Here is a 21,412-nt window from a genome sequence, read left to right as displayed (position 1 = left end):
GTATACAAATCTGAACCCAGAACTCTGCATCATCATTCAGAACCAGCTGTAACTTCAAAAACCATGCATCAGAATGTAAACGCTACTTGGTTGAACCCAAAATATGTGTTTACGCTACTTCCATTAATAAAACCCGCGTATACCTTCAAAACTACTACAAATATAAACTTTTGAATCAAATATGTACCAAAGAGCAGTATACTGAACATTTACTGTCAACTTACAGAGCTTTACACAGGAAACAATAGAGATCACTTCCACTCACTTATAAAATCAATCAATCAAATACTAGCCTTCTTATGCATTCAGTTTTGCATTCAGACAACAGTAAAACAATATCACTGATCTGATAGATCAGTCATCCTTGAACATCAAGCTTTTCTTTTGCATACGCTACTTGGAAGAGCTGAACCAGCGTGTATACGCATCTTCACCAAAGCGAACCAACATATAGATCTGCAAATACTTACTTATAACTTCTCGCAATTCCTGACTTCAGACATACCCAGATCATCACATATAAGGGATAAAACATGTGTTAACAATCATATCTAGCCCATCCACTATCAGATCACATAATGATAAGTCATTATGATCTCAATCCATCATTAGATCTCATCCATCATCAAACACTTAGGTGCATACTAAGTTCAGATTAAGCAAAGGATCAGAAACCCATAACATGCATATTTTCTTTTGATCTAACACTTCATAATATATTCATTCCTTGTACACTTAGCCCTTTGATCTTCTCCTCCTTATATACTTAGATCCTTTGTCAATACTTTGGACCAAAACCACTTAGGACCAATACCTTGGACCAAATACCTAGGGTCAATACCTCAAACCAAATACCTGAGACCAAATACCTTGGACCAAATACCTTGGACCAAATACCTCAGACTAAAACCTTGGTTTTGCAACATATACGCGTTTTTCCTCTTGTGGAAGCGCATGTATATGTATACGCTCTTTTTGTTCTATGGACCAGCGTGTATACACTGTTTTGACTAAGTGGACTTGCGTATACTTCTTAAACTACTTTACATCAACCTTTTCCTTTACCTTCTTTATTTTGATCATCAGACCTTATTTCCATCTTCTTGTTCTTCTATGCCAATGCCCTGTTACCTCTGAATAGACCTATTACACTGTAATTTGCCATATTACTTCTGAAATGATTCCTTTGAACTACCCTACATTTTGTCACATCTGTAAACACAACTTCCATGCATTTTGTCACATCTGTTATCTCTCTTGTAGATTCATCTAGTTACCATATACAAGTGAGTTTTTCAACTACAAGTGGGTTTCCATCAAGTACAACACATGCATCATAATGCCAATAGAGATCACGACACATACATGTATATGAAGAAAGGTAGTAAATGGGTAGACTCATGAGATATGAATCATCATATAACTGAATTGGCAGGTAATGAGGCAATGGTGGTGATATCTGGAAATGAAACATGTGCATTGGCCAATGTCATCTACATGCTATCTGCAATGGTATTCTTGGTCTTAGAGTTGAGTTGTGATGACTCCTTTAGCTCTGTTAGAAATACCATGCTCTGACATAGTAGTGGAAACACACTTAGAGGTGGTGGTACATGCTGAGGGTCCTTGTGAGGCTCGTCGTGATCATAAGTACATGCCAAGCCATATCCATAAAAGTTAGATACTATGTTGGTGTAATACAGCCTCATATGTAGCACAAAATCGACACATATATGTTTTGAAAACTAAAAGGGGACCTATTCATAGTGGGGGAGTTCACCCTAGGCTCCAAAGAATCGATCATAAATAAAAGGGGTTGCATCAACATTCTTAAAACATCTTAGTGGAATCATACCTCGATGTTTAGAAACACGCTCTAGAAGGATGTTGAACAACTCCCCACGAACATGAATGTTCTTAGTGGCCTCTTTCACCAACTATCAAGTATGTGGGCCTCTAACCTCCTACCTCATAATCCTTTGTATGGAATGTAGGAGGTGACTTTGTGGGCCCACACTCCATTATGCATCGATCAACCTATCAATGGTAGCCAACATCAAAGACAAATTATGCCTAATAGGGGAATTTGTAGTTATTTTACGCACCTCTCATGTGAACCATTTATGTCGGGTTATAACATTCTCCAGTGTGATCCTATTTGTAGCATCATGCCATGAATGGATGGATGTTGCATTGTGAACCTCATCTTCCTCCTACTAAGGGTTTATAAATCATAAAGATAATTTAACATATATATAACAAGACATGATCATAATAACATGTACGTTAAATTCAAACACATCAGTTGAAGACGATTTAAAAAAATTAAAGCCAATTTCAAGATATAAACACACAAAGTTTAAAGAGGATTTAAATATGCTCCTATAGCACGTGAAGATGATCCACTATCTGTAATATAATCATCAATAGACATAGAAACAATGCCTCTCACAATATGGGTAGCGTCAGAGCCAAGATCCATGAATGGAACATACACTCTGGTTGGGATACGTGATCTATCATGAGCCCGACTATATATAGCAGACCCCCCCACACTTTGACGACCTGTGGTTGAGCCCGACTATATATAGTAGACCCCCCCACACTTTGATGACCTGTGGTTGGGGCATATATAGAATATGGCTCTGCATATTAAAAATAATTCATATTTAATACATATAAAACAATATTTTTTTTTGACTAAACTATTGTATATAATACAAAACTATCACATATGATACATATAAAATAATCCAAGAAAAATATGTTGACTTAGAAAAAACATTGACAAGAAAATAATTTCTAAACTCAGGTAGAATAATCTAGTGTGAAGTTCTAAACTTTAAAGTCCATTTTTTGATAATTTAGCAACCAAAATATTGATTTCCATGTAAACACAATCAAAATGAGAGATCAAATATAATTTCACACTTTTTCCCATTTTGGAATATTGCATTTTATTCATAAGACATAAATATGTAAATATATATGTAAAAGATTAAAATAAACCTATTTAAAAAATTAGTAAAATTTTACACCAACCAAATATTCTAATAGACTTTAATTTCTTATAATGTTTGACTTGACACATAAAAAGTACTAAATGCAAGCACATGAAAACAATGTTTTTGGTATAACACATTACATAATGAAGCAATATGATTCAAATTAAAAAAGAGTCCAAATGTTTTTTTATTCACTTTAAATGAGTTTTCCATATTAGATTTAATATATCAATGAATAATGCATTTTGAAATTTCAACACATAATTATATAAATAAATAAATATTAATTGTTATAGTTATAATATTATGTTATATATAATGTATAATAGTTTATAATGATGTTATATATATTAGGTTATATATTGTTATAATATAAAGTTATGTGATTTTGTATATGCATGTTTTGTGCTATGTTATATATATGATAACTTTAATAACTTTAAGTTATTTTAAATGATATCTGCATTTTTTTTTTTATACAAATATTGTATCAAGTATATATAATTATACAAATATTATATCAAGTATCAAGTATATATAATTATAGTTATTATAAATATTTATAATTATATTAAGGTTATGAATTTTATATTTGTTATGTTATATATAATTATATACTTAAATGTTTATATATATACATGAAATGTTATATTATAGTTATACTATATATAGCTTTTAAATTATATATAATTTTGTGTTGTTATATAGTTTTATGATCTTTTATATATAAATTAATTATTGTTAATAAAATTTAATTAAATAACAATTTTATTTATTTATTTTTTGTTTTTAGATTTAAAGATAATATTTTGCTTAAGTAATTAATTTTTAAAAACTAATGATACTATATTTATTATTAAAAATAGAAAAAAATATAAATTAAACTAAATTTAAAATAACAAAATATTCTTATTTGATAAATATAATTTTATCTAGCAATTATATTAGTTATGTTAATATTAACTTTATAGTTTGTTTATTTATTGGTTATCGTTTAGGTTGGTTTATATTTTGGAGTTATTTTGGTATATTTTTTAAATTTTTTTTTGAAATTTAGAATACATTTTAAATAACAAAAAAAACTAAATATTTTGAAAATTTGTTTCACTAAATTCCTAAGAAAAAGTTTCAAAGAAAAAAAGGTTTTACAATCCAAATTTAGAAACAAAATGATAATAAATATGCTACCATTGTAATTATTGACAACTTATTCAATGAAATATAATAAAATAAAATAACTTAAATGATTTGGGGGTTCTTTTGTAGTTTTCTAGGATTTTGTTTTGGTTTTCAAATGTTTTCTTAATGGTTTTTTAGGCTATTTCTTTTTTCAAAGGTTTTCTTGGTGTGGTTTTCATTGTTTTTGTATAGTGGGCTTTCATTTCAAATTAATTTATTTGTTTTGCAAGAAAATATATGATAGAAAACTTACCTTAGCTTATAGATAGTGTTTGGTTTCAACTTCACAGATGTTGATGGGGTCATTGCTCCATCGAGCCCCAAATCCGTCAATCAAGTAGGTAAACACCTTGGTGGAACACTTGTTTGCGTGGTATTATGCAAAAATGACTTGCCACATGGCCACTACACATTATAATGCCAAATAGAGACTCAATCCAGCTTTATTGAGAGTTTGTTTAGGTTACACGAGCTGGATTGAGAGTTTGTTTAAACCCTTGATAGAAATATATAATCCTTGAAACATCTTGAGTGCTTAAAAATTGCTCACTTTTAAAATAGATTTTTTTTCACCAAAATGCATCCTAGCTTTTCCAAAAAATATAAACAGGCTCTACGCATAAATGCTAGATTCAATAGTTATAATGATTTTTCTTGGGTTAATCTATTTGGTTAAACATTCATGTTCGAGAGAGTCGAGATTTTAGTCAAATTTACTGAGTTTTTGAGATCCATATTTTTTACAAATTAGTAATGCTTTCATAGCCTTTGATGTGGGTAGTTGAGTGTAATTTAAAATATTACATAATTTATGGCCAGCCAAACTGGCTAAGAAATAAAATTTGGGAAGGCTTCCAAAATGCTTTTTAGGTTCGACTTGCCTAGAAACAAATAGATGCAAAATTTAAGCAAAGAATAAAAAACACGAAGAGGTCATTAGGCGAGTGAACTTTGTTATACATTGACTTAGATGACTTCAGCCCAAGCCACTTTTGTATATGGGTATTGCAGGAAAAGATGTACTACCAATTCTTCTGGTGGCTTAAAATTTAGGAATGTCAAAGGTCCTTGTATTCCTCTTTTCTAGCGATTTTAGTTCTCAAGATTTTTTTGTGTGCTAATAGCCAACAAAAGATGTTAACTTTTGGATTATTATTGGGTTCGTAGAGCGATTACTAAAGAATTCATTTTGGAGGTATTTATGTTAACTTTGGATTAACATTGGGTTCCTAAGAATATCCTGCCAAACTGGGTCTTCCTCTTTCTAGCTCTTTGGGCACATCAAACTGGGTCTTCCTCTTTCTAGCTCTTTGGGCACATCTGATCAACTTATTTCTAAATATTGCAACCAAGTATGTGAGATACCGTGATATTTCATTCAAGCTCCATCCCTTCCAATGGCCTTGTTCATTCCATAAAGGGATGTTTGCGAATGAGGACCTCCTTTTCACTGCAATTATTTATGTAAGATGTGAAAGCTCACGTGAACATTCCAAATGTTTCTTATCCATTATAGGGTTTTCCATATATTAATTTTCACTGCATTTCCAGGAATCTAGTATTAATTGTCGTTGATTTGGTTGAATTCAAAGGAAGAGGCACCCTTGTTAGATCCAATATGGAAGTAGGAAGAGGCGTTGTTATTAGATCCAATATGGAAGGATGTTTCTCCTTCCAGTCCAATATCTTCCGGCAGCTCAAAGGGTGCATTATAATAGAATTCTAAGACATGGGATGAAAATAGGGATTGACTTTATTTTATTTTATTTTTTAATTTAAAGGGTTTTTATTAATTAAATAATATATTTATTTATTTATTTTGGAAAGGCTAGTATAGTGATCCTGCCATAATTTTGTCTAAAAAATAGTGGAAATTTTAATAAGATTTTGATTATATTGGTGAATTTATTTCTATCACCAAGAGCATTATTTGAAAGCTCTTATAGTTATAGTTTTTGAAAGAAAAATGGCTAGATTCCCACTAAAAATAAATTTCTTGTTAAAATAGTAGTTTCCATAGACAATGTCATCTTAGAATAAGTGTTAAGAATTTCAATTTAATTATTAATTAAAAATATAGCTTGCAAAATTTAAACTTAATTATTAATAATTATTAGATTTCAAAATTTTAATTTAATTATGATGGTAGAAATTTAACCTCCATAAAATTTTATAGAATATTTTTAATATTATACACAAATAAAAAATTGAGATTTATTTTTAAAGTATTTAAGTTTTTTTTTTTCCTTTAAATTAAATTCTTTAATTAAAATTAAGGTCATATGAAAAAATTTCATATGAATTGACTTATGGTTTTTTGGCATATGATATTGATAAGTCATGGTATTGTAACAAAGTTTATTTACAAATTAATAATGTCCATGGTTAATAGTGTTCCATGTTTTTTATTTACATATTTTTAACTTGTATATTATTTCTTTTTTTTTGGTAGGATTAAATCTTCATCATGTCCAATATATCAACCAAGGGGAATTGAACCAATGAATTCACATCAAATAGTGCATTAACACAACACCAACCATGTAATTTATATGGTTGTGCTACTTGTACCAAATTTAGTACAAGATATTTTATTATTTATTGCATATGTATTAATATTATTTTTATCAGTGAAATAATTGAAAATGAATCTCCATAATTAAAAATGAAAGAAGTAATGCTGAAGTGAAATTGTATTTAAATAGTTAGAAAGAGAGATTTAGGTTCAATTCAAGATGGATGCTTTGTTTAAATAATTTGGAATGTTGGAGGATTGAAGAAATTGTACTTCATTGGGGTTATTCCATATGCATATTGAGACTGCTATTGAATAGTTTAGGGGATATCCAAAATTTAGAAGTTTGACACTATATTTCTACAAAGGGCATGAGACATTGCAAGTGTTAATGGTGGTGATAATATTGGGTTGCAATTGGCATACATCCTCATGGAGTAGTAGCTTGTAAAGCTTCAAAAATAGTTAGGGATGTTGGTGTTGGAATTAATAAGTCAGTCTTGTATCATTAATTTCTCACCATACTATAATATCTTATTCACTATATGTATTGGTTCTTGTGGTGTAGAAAAAATTTGATGTATGGAATGTTGTTAAAATATTATAATTGTGAAAATAATTAAAAGATTCCCTATCTTATAGGAAAGCTTGAAATATTATTATATAACAAAATTGCTTAAATAATATAATGAACTTTTTTATTAATATAAGAAAATATATTTATATTTTATATTTATATTATATTTTATCATAAAATTTAACATAAAATAATGTTTTTTAGGATTTCATGCCATAACAATATTTTACCCGTCATAAAAATGTTTAAAAAATCTAATATAAATAAAAGTAGAAAGGTATTTTAGAAATTTAATATAAATTATTAGAAAATAACATAAATTTCAATAAAGAAATTCCAAACCTCTTAATTTTATTGGTTTCATCAAATTATATATGTATTGTTGTTTTACAATTTTTTTTTTTTTTTCATATAAATTATTTTAAAATGTGATTTTAAAATTGTTTTTTTATTTGCTAAAATAATAGTTTAATAAATGTAAGAAAAAAGGTTAATCACATAAAACATAAGATATATCTTAATAATAGTAAAAGTCTATTTACTTAAAAATTATAAATAAATTATTTTAAATATCATAGTTTTTCTTGAATAATAAGTTGATCTACATAGTTAATATTAATTATTTTTATTGTTACTAATTTAATACATTAAAAAAATAATAAATAATATTTCTCTTAAAATAATAGCTATCAATCATTTTTTTAAATATTTCAATCTGATTAATGTAGCTTTCCAGCTTTTTGGAAAAGTTAGAGAGCTTATGGATCCATTTCTAAAGAGTAATATCTTTCCAGCTTTTTGGAAAAGTTAGAGAGCTTATGGATCCATTTCTAAAGAGTAATATATAATCTTCTTTCTTTTTAATACATAATCTTCTGAAAAGAGAGGGGTGATAAAGAGATTAAGAATTATTTTAATTCCTTATAATTTAGATACCATGAAGATAAATAATATATATATTTTTTAAAACAATGAATTAACCATTAAAATTTAATATTTTCTATTTTTCTTTAAATAAATCTATAATTTCATTTTTAAAAAATTAATTAATTTAATATATTCTATAATTATTATAATATTTTTATATTTTTATATGACTATTCAAAATAATTTTATTTAATAAATATCTAATTATAAATATATATATTTATATAATTACATTTGTAATTAAAATAACAAATTTTAGAAAATATTATTTAATATTTAATAATTTTAAATAAAATATTTATTTTTAAATATATAACTTATTTTGATATGTAAAAATATATAAGGGATGTTTAAAATATTATATTATAAAATATAATTAATATTTTAACCACATTTATACTAGGCATTACAAATCTTCTAATTAAAGGACCAAAAAATATGATAAACTCTTTAGTTATGATAAACTCTTTAGTTAGGTATATCATATGTCATTGAAATTTATATCCATTTACAATGTCTTATTTTTTCATCTAGAATTAGAATTATAAGATAATTGATTAGAAAATTAGGAGAATAGTCTTAAATGAAGCATCCATTACTTATTACTTGAAATCTAAATTATCACTCTAACTTGAAAATAAATTGCATAGTCGGGTTATTCTTATTATAAGGGTCCCTAAAATGACCATATAATATTCCATACCATACTTCATACATTAGAATTCATAATATAAATAATTATATTATTATATGGGTTTTTTATCTATATATTGTTTCATGCACAAACCTTGGGCACAATAAAAACCTTCTAATAGCCCTCCAATTGTACTTAATATGCCCAACAAAATTGTCCAATATGTACATTCATCCACTTAGCAAAACATCACCATGAGAACAACATTCAACATACCTTAACTAGCAACCTTCTTTTGCCTCTTTATGTCTCGATCCTATACAAACATCTGAAGTTTTTCGTGGCTCTAGTTAGAGCTTCTGAAAGTACACATCAACCCTAATTTCCACCCTAAAAACTTCACAAACCCTTCTCCACAGAATCCTCCATTTTGCATTGTCACTTGGTCTCTTTTATAATGTTGTTCTAGCTCCTTAAGATCATAGAAAAGCTGTGAACTAGGGCTTGGTCCTTCCAAATAATGTTCCAAAAAGGAAATAACAGTGCTAAACAAGAAAAATACACATATGACACGAAATATTCAGACTACAATTAAACGCCCATAAAATTGCACTATAATTGTGCCAAGCTGAGCCATTTTATTATCAAAGGATATTACAATGCATGGAATGTATGCATCTGGCTTGTCGAAGCAAGCTAGACAATCCCAGGTGAGAAAATAGTTGCCTGAATGAGAAGGAAAGACTTCTCCTCAATGTTCTACATTGGCCCTAGAAATTATGCAAACTGTTGGTTGGAAGAAACCCCTATTTGAGTTTCCAAAAATGCTCAAAAAATTCTGCCAAATTAATTTGGAGCTCTCCACCAAAAACCCAGAAAAACCGAAAAAGTGTTTGGCCTATATCGAAGCCAAAGTAGAACCCATAGAATGGTGCAAATTTCCCAGCTAACTAGAATTTCCTCCACCATTGGCTCAACTTGCGTCACAAACTGCCCCTCCATGACTAGCTCATGCCCCTCTATGTTCTCTCCATGTTTTTGTAGGTGATTTTCATCTTGCAACTCTGTCGTAGATCTAGGTGCCTCTGTACCTATCATCTCCTCATCAAGGGTGGTGATCTCTCTCGACACCTCATCATCCTGTCGTGCGTTGTTATCACCTAAAAACTCATTCATGACCCTAGATACCTCATCAATGGATACCTCAACAACAAATGTCACCTCTTAAATAGTGGAAATCTATGTTTCTCCTATCACCTCGTCAATGGATGTCTCTGTGGGTGTATGCTCTACTCTCTCCCCTAAGATGTCAACTAGTGCTATCAAAGAGGCCTCCAACAATGGTGACTCGTGTTCCACACTAGGTATACCAATGTGGTCCTCACACTCCTACGTGTCCTCTGCCTCATGCTCAATCTCCTCCTCAGGCCTTTCATATCTAAAGCCAGGTCTCCACCAGCAGAAGCACCTCCTAGTCTCACCCTCTAATTGTTCCTATCATGCCTGCTCCTTCCGAGGAGATCTAGTGTCCTAAGTCTGTCGATTTACCCCACATGGTGTAGATGGTTTCAACTCCATGGTCTGTGTACCTTTAGTTTCTTTGCTGTAAAGATGAGGATGGGTTTGGTATGTCACCCTCCTTAACTAGGTCAACCTCTCATTGTCCCAATGGATTCCACCCCAGAATTTCTGCACACTGAAATTCTCTTGAACCATGGGTTTGTCTATGGTTTCACCCATTACTATGCCTACATACTCGAATCTTCCATGATCTTACTGTTTACCCACAGTTGGGTCGAGATCATGCTCTAATACCACTGTAATGCTACAAAAAGGAAATAATAGTGCTAAACAAGAAAAATACACATATGACACAGAAAAATTCAGACAACAAATAAACACCCACAAAATTGCACGAGAATTGTGCCAAACTGAGCCATTTTATTATTAAAGGATAGTAAAATGCATGGAATGTGTGCACCTGGCTTGTCGAAGCAAGCTAGAGAATCCCAGGTGAGAAAAATGTTGCCCAAATGCCAAGGAAAGACTTCTCCTCAATGTTCTACGCTAGCCCTAGAAATTTTGCAATTGTTGGCTGGAAGAAACCCTTGTTTGAGCCTCCAAAATTGCTCAGAAAATTCCACCAAATAAATTTGGAGCTCTCCACCAAAAACCCAGAAAAAACCAAAAAAATTTGGCCTATCTCCAAACCAAAGTCGAACCCACAAAATGGTGCAAATTCCCCCGCTAACTAGCAATTCACCCTATTATAAGAATTAGGATTTGAGGCCTGATATTGCCTAAAAAAATCTGCAAAATTAATCAAAGACTCTCAATAAACTCACAAAAATCTAGAGTGTTTGATCGGATTTTGACCTTCCAAAATCGAACCCCAAAAGCCCTACACTTTCTAATAGTTGTAAGCATGTTGTCTGTCAAACCACCAGCAAAATCCTTCCCAAACACTCCTGAAATGTAGCAATCAACTCCACCAATACTTCCCTTATTTCTCCTGGCAAGCAATAGCTACAATGGTTGAAACTTTATCTCCCACGTATGCCCAGTTTCTCTCTTCTGCACTAGCCACAAAAACTGCAAAATCACTCATGAATATTGTTGCCACTTCCCATTGTCAAACTCAACCAATAGCCAACAAATCTCTTGAGCCTTCTTCTCCTAATTTCTCCTGGCAATAGCCCTTAGGAAGAATGTTGCAATGGCCACACTAGATCCACTACTGCGTCCTCCAGAAATACACACTGCTAGGGTGAACTAAATACAAATGCTGGAAATCTCTCTACAAATCTCTTCTGGATGATAATGGATAAACCTCTCTAGGGTGGCACTCGAAGTCTCCTGAAGAAAGGGTGAGTTCTCCGCTTGGAAAAATCTTGCTAAACAACAAGTGACACGACTAAACAGCTCGAGCAATAGAATCAAATTTGATAAGCCAAGAATTCCAAATGAAGTGTGTTGTCTTCCTTTTATAACTTTCGTGGAGCCTTTCTTCCTGCCTTTTCTTCGCTCTCATGCATTTCAAATCATTGGCTTAGGTAGTGCGTATTTCTTATGTGGGTGGTCCCCACATATCATTAATAAAACAAAATAAAATAGAATTAACTTGCCTCTAACTCCTAAAAGTCTTCTATCAAAAATCAAATGGGCCCCATCTTCACCAAAATTGGCCCCCAAAATGTAGAAATAAATCTTGTTCCAAAATAATTTAGGAAGGGATATTACATTCCTATACCAACACAGAAAAACTCAATGTGTTTAACTAGCACAAAACATTGCCTAGAGTGCTCCTCTTTTGTGCTACCTAGTCTTACCAAACTCAACCTAAATAGGCACAAGAAAAACAAACCAAAACCAGTCCTCTTTTCCACTTTGCTAGGCTCCTTATGGCTGCGACTATTTCAGAGGTCTTCTCCTTGACGTTTTGCACTTGGATGATGGTAGACTGAATTGATAAGCTCCTCTATTTATACGTGTTTCTAGGTACGACCTCCACCTAAGGACACCTATATCAAGTAAGGTCAACTTGATCTTAATGCTATTTTAGCCCACACATACAAATAAAAAAATCTCTTTCTCATTCGATCAAGTCCATTAAGGGTGCCACACATGTAACCATCGTCAAACCTCCAAAATACAACTTGGTTTCATGCCCACAACTTTGGGTACAAAACCCACTGCTTGGGTACTTAGCCCATAGGGAGCTTTTATGGTTCCAACTCACACAAACCCAGTAACCAGGGTTGTGAAGTACCTCCCAAGCTTAAAAACTCAACACTCCCTATTAGCGAGGGAGGTATTTCCACCACTAGGAGGTATCTCGTCATCATCATCACTACTATCCCAACTCCTAGTGCTCACCACTCCAACATACCCTGAAGAATGAACTATGCTTGTCTCAGTGGTGTCTCTCCCATGAGAAGCCTACTTCTTCTTCTCCTTAAATGCTTTCAGGTCATCCCATAGTTCCTTCTTTCTAGTTGTAGAAGCACCCTTGCTCCCCATTGACCATGAGGTCTTCTTGGGTTGCACATTCTCCCTCTCAACCTGCATACTCCCACTAGAACTTGGCTCCCTCTAAGCCTTAGGAACCTGCACCTGCTTGTGCCTCCCATGATCTATAAGCTTGCTCGTCAGTTGATATAAACCATGCTCCCTAACTTGGATGGCCATTCTAGTAGAGTTAGAGCATTTTGACCTAAGCTTATCTTTCCCATCCTAGAAAATCAGGTCAAACCCCTTCTGCTTGATCACTAAGACATACAATACATTATATCTAAGCTCTCGTACAAATAGTACATCTTGAATTCACGTCATCTGTCCTAACTCCATCTTGAAGGGAATGATCCCCGATCCTCTAATCTCCTTCTGACTCTTTTCTCCCACCATCATCCACAACTTATTCCCTCTTAGTTAGAGTCTCAAACACATTATGCAAACCTGTCATATGCTTCGATGAACCATTGTCTACATACCATGTAGTCTTGTCGATGGCACCCTTGGAGAAATGAGATACTAGAGAAAAATATTCACTCCCCAATCTTCTTAAGAGGTCATATAGCTCAGAAGAAGTGGAAACATGTGCTACCTCCTTCCCCTTCTTCTCATTATCTCCCTTCTTCAGACACTTCGTCGAATAATGACCATACTCACCACAGCTGAAACACTTCAACTTACTCAAGTCCTTCTTCAGCTTTCCCTTCAGACTCCTTGCAAGAGCCATGCTATCATGTAAAATATTATTCTTCATATGAAGGTCCTCGTCTCACAATTCCTCCTAAATGAAGTCATCCCACAACCTGTTCTAGTCTGGCAACAATCCCTTTGATGAAGGGCTTCCATTCCTCGGTGAACCCTTTCAGAGAAATCCTCACCATCTCATAATCTAAAATAGTCTTTGTGATGGAAACAAGCTCATCTCAAACCTGAGACAATCCCATTAGATATGGTGCCAATTCTTCCCCATCCAACATCTTGGTGCTCTTCAACTTATCCCTCAATACTAGTAGGCAAATCTCGTTCTTGTTTTGAAGCATATACTAAAGAGCTTTCTACATCTCATGGGCACTGCTCTTCCCTGATAGATGAGGTATCAAGTGTTCCTTGACACCATCTTACATGATCACCTTGGCCTTTATATCCAAATCTTCATATGCTTCCAGCTCCTTAGGGTTAGTCGGTTTCTTGATCTCCTTGTCAGCGAAGTCATATACCTTTTTGACCATCAATACCAACTTGATCCTTTCCTTCCAAGGACTATAGTTAGAAGGCCCATCCAACCTGTCCTCATATCGCAGACCAACTGAAAACTTTGATATTGCTAGTAGTCCTTCAACAACAATGAAACAAACTCCCTCTTGAGTTGTATGTGTTGTGCGATATCTAATTCACTGGCCCTTCAAAATAGCTCTGATACCATGTTGAATTTCTATGGCACTCGGGAACCTAATTTGGATCTTAGAATCTCAAACACAAACACACCAAAATGCCACAACAATAATACTTTGCACATTGAAAAACAATAGCAGTGAATCAACACATACACAAGAAACAAATTTTCAACCCAACTTCAATATATTAACAATCTTTAATACAACAATCTAGGCCTCCCGTACGAGGGATAATGGTCCTTGATACAATACAACTAAGGCTATGTATCAACAAAGACTATGATAATCAATCTGCCTTGAACAAGATACAACTAACCTACTTGTTGATGTTGTGTGCTTCTCAACTCCTTTCGGTCCACGTAGTACCCTCAACACTTCTGGAAGGTCCTCTTGCCTCCCAATTTGAAGCGCTTCAATCTACTTTTATTAGTCAACACAACTCCTTCAGGTCATTGAACATAGGCCCAAACAACTTTTCCCTCTAACTGCTTCTTTGTCCTTCAAGGTCTGTAACACACAGGGTCTTATCTCTGCTACCCACTTTTGTCACACTGTTGCTTCAAGGTGATAGCCTAGGGCTATTGGGGTTGCCCACTTTCCACTGAAGGTGTCCTTATCAACACAGTGAACTAGGGTTGATTCACTAGCCCTCTTGGCTTCTCTTTTCTCCTTCAACGTTAAGCTCCTTAGGCTCCAATAATTCTTCCTCTCTTATTAGTGTTGTAGTCCTTCACAAGGAATGAACTTAGGGCACAATAGATACCTTCTAACAACCATCCAATTGTACTTAAGATGCCCAAAAAAATTGTCTAATCTAGACACTCATCCACTTAGTAAAACATCAACATGAGAACAACATTCAACATACCTTGACTAGCAGCCTTATTCTGCCTCTTTAGGTCTCAACCCTGTGCAAACATTTGAAGTTTTTCATAGCTCTAGTTAGAGCTTCTCACAATCCATGTCAACCTTAATTTCTTCCCTCAAAACTTCTAAAACCCTTCTCCACAAACTCCTCCTTTATGTCTTATCACTTGGTATTTTTTATAATGTTATTCCAACTCCTTAAGACCACAGACCAACGTAAACTAGGGATTAGTCCCTCTTGTACCAACACGGAAAATCTTCCACACTTCCTCCTCATACCAAACTCAGTGTAAACAGCTACAAGAAAAAAAAAACCAAAACCAGTCCTCATTTCCACTTCACTAGGCTCCTTATGGTTGTGACTATTTCAAAGGTCTTCTCCTTAACGTTTTGCACATGGATGATGGTAGATCTAATGACTAGGCTCATCTATTTATATCTATTTTAGGTGCAAAGACCTCCACTAGAAGAAACCTCTATCAACTAAGCTCGACTTGATATTAATGTTATTTGAATCCACACATACAAATAAAATAAAAAATCTTTCTCATTAGATCAACTCTTTCATGGCTGCATTAGTAGCCCCTTGCTCCATTAAGGGTGCCACACATGTAACCATGGTCAAACCATCAAAATACAACTTGGTTTTGTGCCCATAACTTTGGGTGCAAAACCCACTACTTGGGTACTATTGGGCATTGGATAATCCAAAACTCCCTGTGTGTTTCGTGACATGGACTAACCACCTCTCGAGGATCCGTTAACTCTAACGATGCGTCCATTTACTAACACTTGCGGGTTTTGGTGTAATGGAAATCGTGATCCCAACAAGTGGTATCAGAGCCAGCTCCTTTTTTTAGCTCCTATGTCCCTTGTAACTCCCTAGTCTGCTCTCCATATAGCGGCACTGCTCCTCCATATAATTAGCTGCACCCTCTGTCTACCATATTCCATATATTCAGACCTGCCCCCTCCATAGTCGCTGCCAGGTCTAAAAGTTGCATTACCTGCGCTCTATGGACTGTGCACATAACGTTTTCTGCCATAACGCGGGACGTCGACTGTGTGACTATTCTAGTGCTTAAAGGTTAATGAGTCCTAATCGATTTCTGTGAGTTTTCTTCATATTTTGTCTTCTCTGTGCTAGAGATATTTTTAGTCATTTTCACCGATGCTCAAACATTTGTGAGTCCTAATTGATCTATGGGATTTTTAATGTGGATCATAAACATCTCTGTCCGATTATTCTAGTGCGGCCATTGATGGGATCCCTAGAATTATCTTTTGCGCCCATTTCCATCTCTATCCCAAAATAAAATCCTTAGTCATTTTCAGCAGTGCTCAAAGGTTAATGAGTTAGGGACCTTTGAGTGTCTCTTAAAGACTTACGGATTTTTGACACCTGATTTGTGGAGGGAGACCCAGTTCTAAAAATCTCCTTTCTAGGAATACACTGATTTACTGGCTAAGCCTGCTAAGGCCCTCGTCCGTGAAGATGTTGAGAAGGAGGTTTTACTATAAATTCCTTGTATTTTGACGAGTCGAGACTTTGTTTTCAAGTAAGATGTGACATCTTAAATTGAGAGTGTCAACTTAGGCTGGTACATAATTACAACACTCTTTATATATGTTTTTATTCACTGTTGGTCTCCCAATTCTGAGAACTGGTGTCATGTGGGTGAACCCATGACCTATTACATACAAGCACTTCGACTTGCTAATACACTACATTGGTGAATCTTGGGACTGCACCTTTGACAGCGCAGTGTTTTACTATTAGCGCCGGGGTTCTGAGCTCTTGCGTGGAGGCACCAGAGTTTTGTATGTGCCTTGCTATCCTAAGTATGAAGTCTACTGCATGCTGCCTAAATATTCAATGCTATCTTGGTGAAAGCTGCATATATATTGAACGCTGCCCCACTTTGTGTATGTACTGAAGTTATTAGCATTATATTCACGCTGGTCTCATTACAATATATTTACGTTGCCTGATTTGATATGCTATTGGTATATATGCTGCCTGATTTTTTTGTGATACTCTGCTGGTATATAAGCTACCTGATTTTGTGATACGCTTCTGGTATATACATCATTTTAATACATGCGTTGAACTGTATGCCGCTCCATGCATTTACTGTTTTGGACGCTGGCTATATATATATATATATATATATATATATATATATATATATATATATATATATATATATATATATATATATATATATATATATATTAAAAAGTCTGTTGTATTTAAGATGCATTACAGTGTTGGTGTATTACAATCTTGAACGCTGCCCAGTCTGAGTTCTGTAGTGTTTTGGAGAGACGTGGCACGAAATTGGTAAAGAACGACAAGGAGTCGCTGCAATTCCTCTTCTAATTGTCATGTTTTATTCTAATGGTTGGTGGGTAACTATGACTACAACAAGTATCTAGACCCTTTGAGCTGTAGTAAATAGACTGATGCTTTCCAATTGAACGATAGTGAAAGATATGTGGTGATGGAATTAGGGCTTATGTTGTTTGTTCTATGATGACATGCCATGTTATAATATGTGAAATATATATTGCATGATTGCAGTTGATTTCATTTTTTGGAAAGTCATAGCAAATTATTATTAGTTTTTTGCTACGAATACTGTAATTATTTTTGGGCTCAGTTCAAATTTTTATGATGGAGTAGTTTGTTGAAAAAGTGAAGGGTTTGGAAAAGAAGACAACTCTTCCTACACACAGAGAATATAATCTTGCTCAAGATTCTTCCAGAGGAAGAGGTGGAAGAGATTTCAGAGGCGGGGGGGGGGCATAAACTATCAAGGAGAAATGGCAGGTTTGCACTGCATTCGCTGCAAAAGAAATGGATCACATGATGCCTCTACATGCAAGCTACCATGGGACAAAATTGGGCAGAAAAGAAACCAACAGAAAGATAAAACTGATGATACAGGAAAAGGTAAATCACTTGAATCCACTCACTATGTTGTGGCACAATGTAACATTGGAGTAAATGAAGATTTGTTTAATGCTTCACTTGCTTCATGGAAAAATGATTGGTTGCTTGATTCAGGAGAAACCTGCCACATGACTCATAGAAAATATTTTTTTGAAGATTTCACTGACAATGTTGATGGAGTAGTATACTTTTCATATCAATAAAAAATCAAGCCATCAGGGCTTGGCACAATCAGGATTAAACTGCCTGGTCTTCCAGACTTTCTTCTGCATCATGTTCTATATCTCCCACAACTCAAGAGAAACTTGCTGTCCTTGGTCCACATCCGCCACAAGGTCACTCCATCCATATGTTTGATGACAAGCTTGAGGTAAGAAAAGCATCTGACCACTCACTTGTCATGAGGGGAATAGAAGAAGAAAGGCTTATCAAGCTGCAAGGAACCTCTGCTCATGCACAAAATTTCTCATACAATTCTCATCATGAAGAAGGTATACCTCCATAAATTTTATTATGGCATGCTAGATTTGGACATTTGAACTATGACAGTCTTTGCTTATTAAAGAAAAAGGGTGTTGCTGGTTTGCCTACAATTCCTAAGAAACTTAAGCAATGTGATTCTTTCATTCTAAGAAACCATAGAAAACAGTCTTTTCATGATTCACATTCAAGAGCACATAGAAAACTTGAACTCATTCATTCAGATTTATGTGGTCCAATGCCTGTTCCTTCTATAAATGGAAATAAATATATCATGACATTTATTGATGACTACACCAGAATGTGTTGGGTTTATTTATTGAAGAACAAATCTGATGCTTTTCAAACATTCAAGAATTTTCATAAATGGATTGAAAATGATGCACAATCTCATATTGGGTCTATTCGCACTGATAATGGAAAAGAATACACATCAAATAAATTTGAAAACTATCTTCGCCAACATGGGATCAAACATCAAACAACTGTGCCTTATAATCCCCAACAGAATGGTGTAGCTGAAAGAATGAATATGACAATCTTAAATATGGTACGATCCATGCTCTTCTTCAAAAATGTAAAGATAATGTTTTGGGTTGATGCTATTCTATGTGCTGCATATATAAAGAATAGATGTCCATCTAATGCTATAAAAAACAAGACTCCATGTGAAATGTGGTATGGACATGTTCCTTTGGTAAAGTATCTCAAGGTCTTTGGTTCCACCTTTTATGCCTTGATACCAAAGGTACATAGAAACAAATTTGGTCCTAGAAGTCGTAAGTGTATCTTTTTGGGATATTCAAACACCTCCAAAGCATATCGCCTCTATGATGAAGTAAATAAGAAGTTTGTTGTATCTAGAGATGTAATTTTTCTTGAATCATCCAAAACTGACAATGTTGTTGAACGGAAACTTGATCACTTGGATAGATTCACTAAAGCAAAATCATTTCAAGAACACTCTCCCCCGCATGAAACTCCAACAACGGATGATGCTTTAAGTGATGTAATTGATAGAATTGGGAGAATCAATCTTGATTCAGTCCCAACTCAATCAACAGAGCAGCCTGGACCATCTAAAAAAGGTCCCCCAAAGTGGGTGACAAAGACACTTGAAAGTGTTCATCCTGATGAAGTTGGAAAGACAGGAACCAGAAATTCAAACCGGAAAAATGGAGGTGATGTAGATGACTCTAATTCACATGTTGATATGGATGTTTCTTATGATTGTGAATTTAACTTGTCTACAGATTTTGAACCAAATTCCTTCAAAGAAGCTGCTTCTCATGATGAATGGAAAGAAGTGATGCAAAAGGAATATGATGCCCTCATAAATAACGACACTTGGAAGCTAGTTGATCCTCCATTACGAACCAAACCAATTGGCTGCAAGTGGGTCTACAAGAACAAGTATAACGCTGATGGCTCACTTGACAAGCACAAAGCTAGGCTTGTGGCAAAAGGTTTTGCACAAAAGGAAGGGGTCGATTATGAGGAGACTTTTCCCCCCACAACAAAATGGGCTATCATCCGAACACTCTTTGCATTAACAGCTCAAAACGGTTGGAAAGTCCACCAAATGGACGTAAAAACTGCTTTCTTAAATGGAGATTTAAAAGAGAATGTTTTTATGTCCCAACTTGAAGGATTTTCTATGAAAGGACATGAATATAAAGTATGAAAACTTGTGAAGTCCTTATATGGCCTCAAACGAGCATCACGAGCCTGGTATGAAAAACTAACTGAGCATCTTCTGAAACTCAATTTCAAACATTTTGATCTTGATGATGCAACTTTATTTGTCAAGAAAGTTGGAAAAATAGTTGTATATCTTGTGGTATATGTAGATGATCTTTTGATGATAGGGAACAATGAAAGCTACATTGCATCCATAAAGAAGGAATTGGGAAAAAGTTTTGAAATGAATAATTTAGGCTATGTTCATTACTATCTTGGCATTGAAGTAACCCAACATCCAAAGTCCATATTTCTTTCTCAAAATAAATACATTGGAGATATATTGAACAGGTTTGGCATGACAGAGTGAAATCCTCTTACTACTCCAATGGAACAAAACTTAAAGCTCACATCTATTGAAGGAAAAGAATTTGAGGATGCAACAAAGTATAGACAGCTTGTAGGAAGTCTCAACTACCTAACTACTACCAGACTAGACATTTTGTTTGCTGTTGAAGTCCTCTCCAGGTTTATGCAAAAGCCTTGTGAGGGACATTGGTTTGCTGCAAAAGGAGTTCTAAGGTACTTGAAGGGAACTCAAGACTTTGGAATCAAATATACAAAGGTGGACGACTTCAGCTTGATTGGATACTCTGATTCAGACTTCGATGGAGACAAAGAAACTAGGGTATCAACTTTAGGATATACTATGAGTCTTGGATTAGGAGCTATCTCCTGGAGATCATGCAAACAATCAGTTCCAACAGATTCCACAATAGAACCAGAATACGTGGCAGTAGCTGAAGCAACAAAAGAAATTGTGTGGCTCAGGAAATTCTTGAAGATTTGCAGGTAAAACAAGTACAATCAATTCCACTCATGATTGAAAATACCTCTGCAATAAAGTTGGCCAAGAACCCAAAATTCCATGATCGAACAAAGAACATCAATACAAAATATCATCTAATTCGACATCATGTTGAGGCCAAAACAATCCATCTCCATCATTGTTCCACAAATGAGCAAATTGCTGACATCTTCACCAAAGCGCTTGGAAGAGAAAAGCTTGAACGATTCATAATGATGCTTGGACTCACCAACATCCCTTCAGATTAAGGGGGGGAGATTGTTGGGCATTGGATAATCTAGCATCTCCCGTGTGTTTCCTGACATGCTCTCGATGGACT

Source organism: Pinus tabuliformis, chromosome 3_1, assembly GCF_031772625.1.
Source record: "Pinus tabuliformis cultivar Carrire ecotype Pingquan chromosome 3_1, CPIR1, whole genome shotgun sequence".
NCBI lineage: Eukaryota > Viridiplantae > Streptophyta > Pinopsida > Pinales > Pinaceae > Pinus > Pinus tabuliformis.
Note: the sequence above shows the minus strand (reverse complement) of the source record.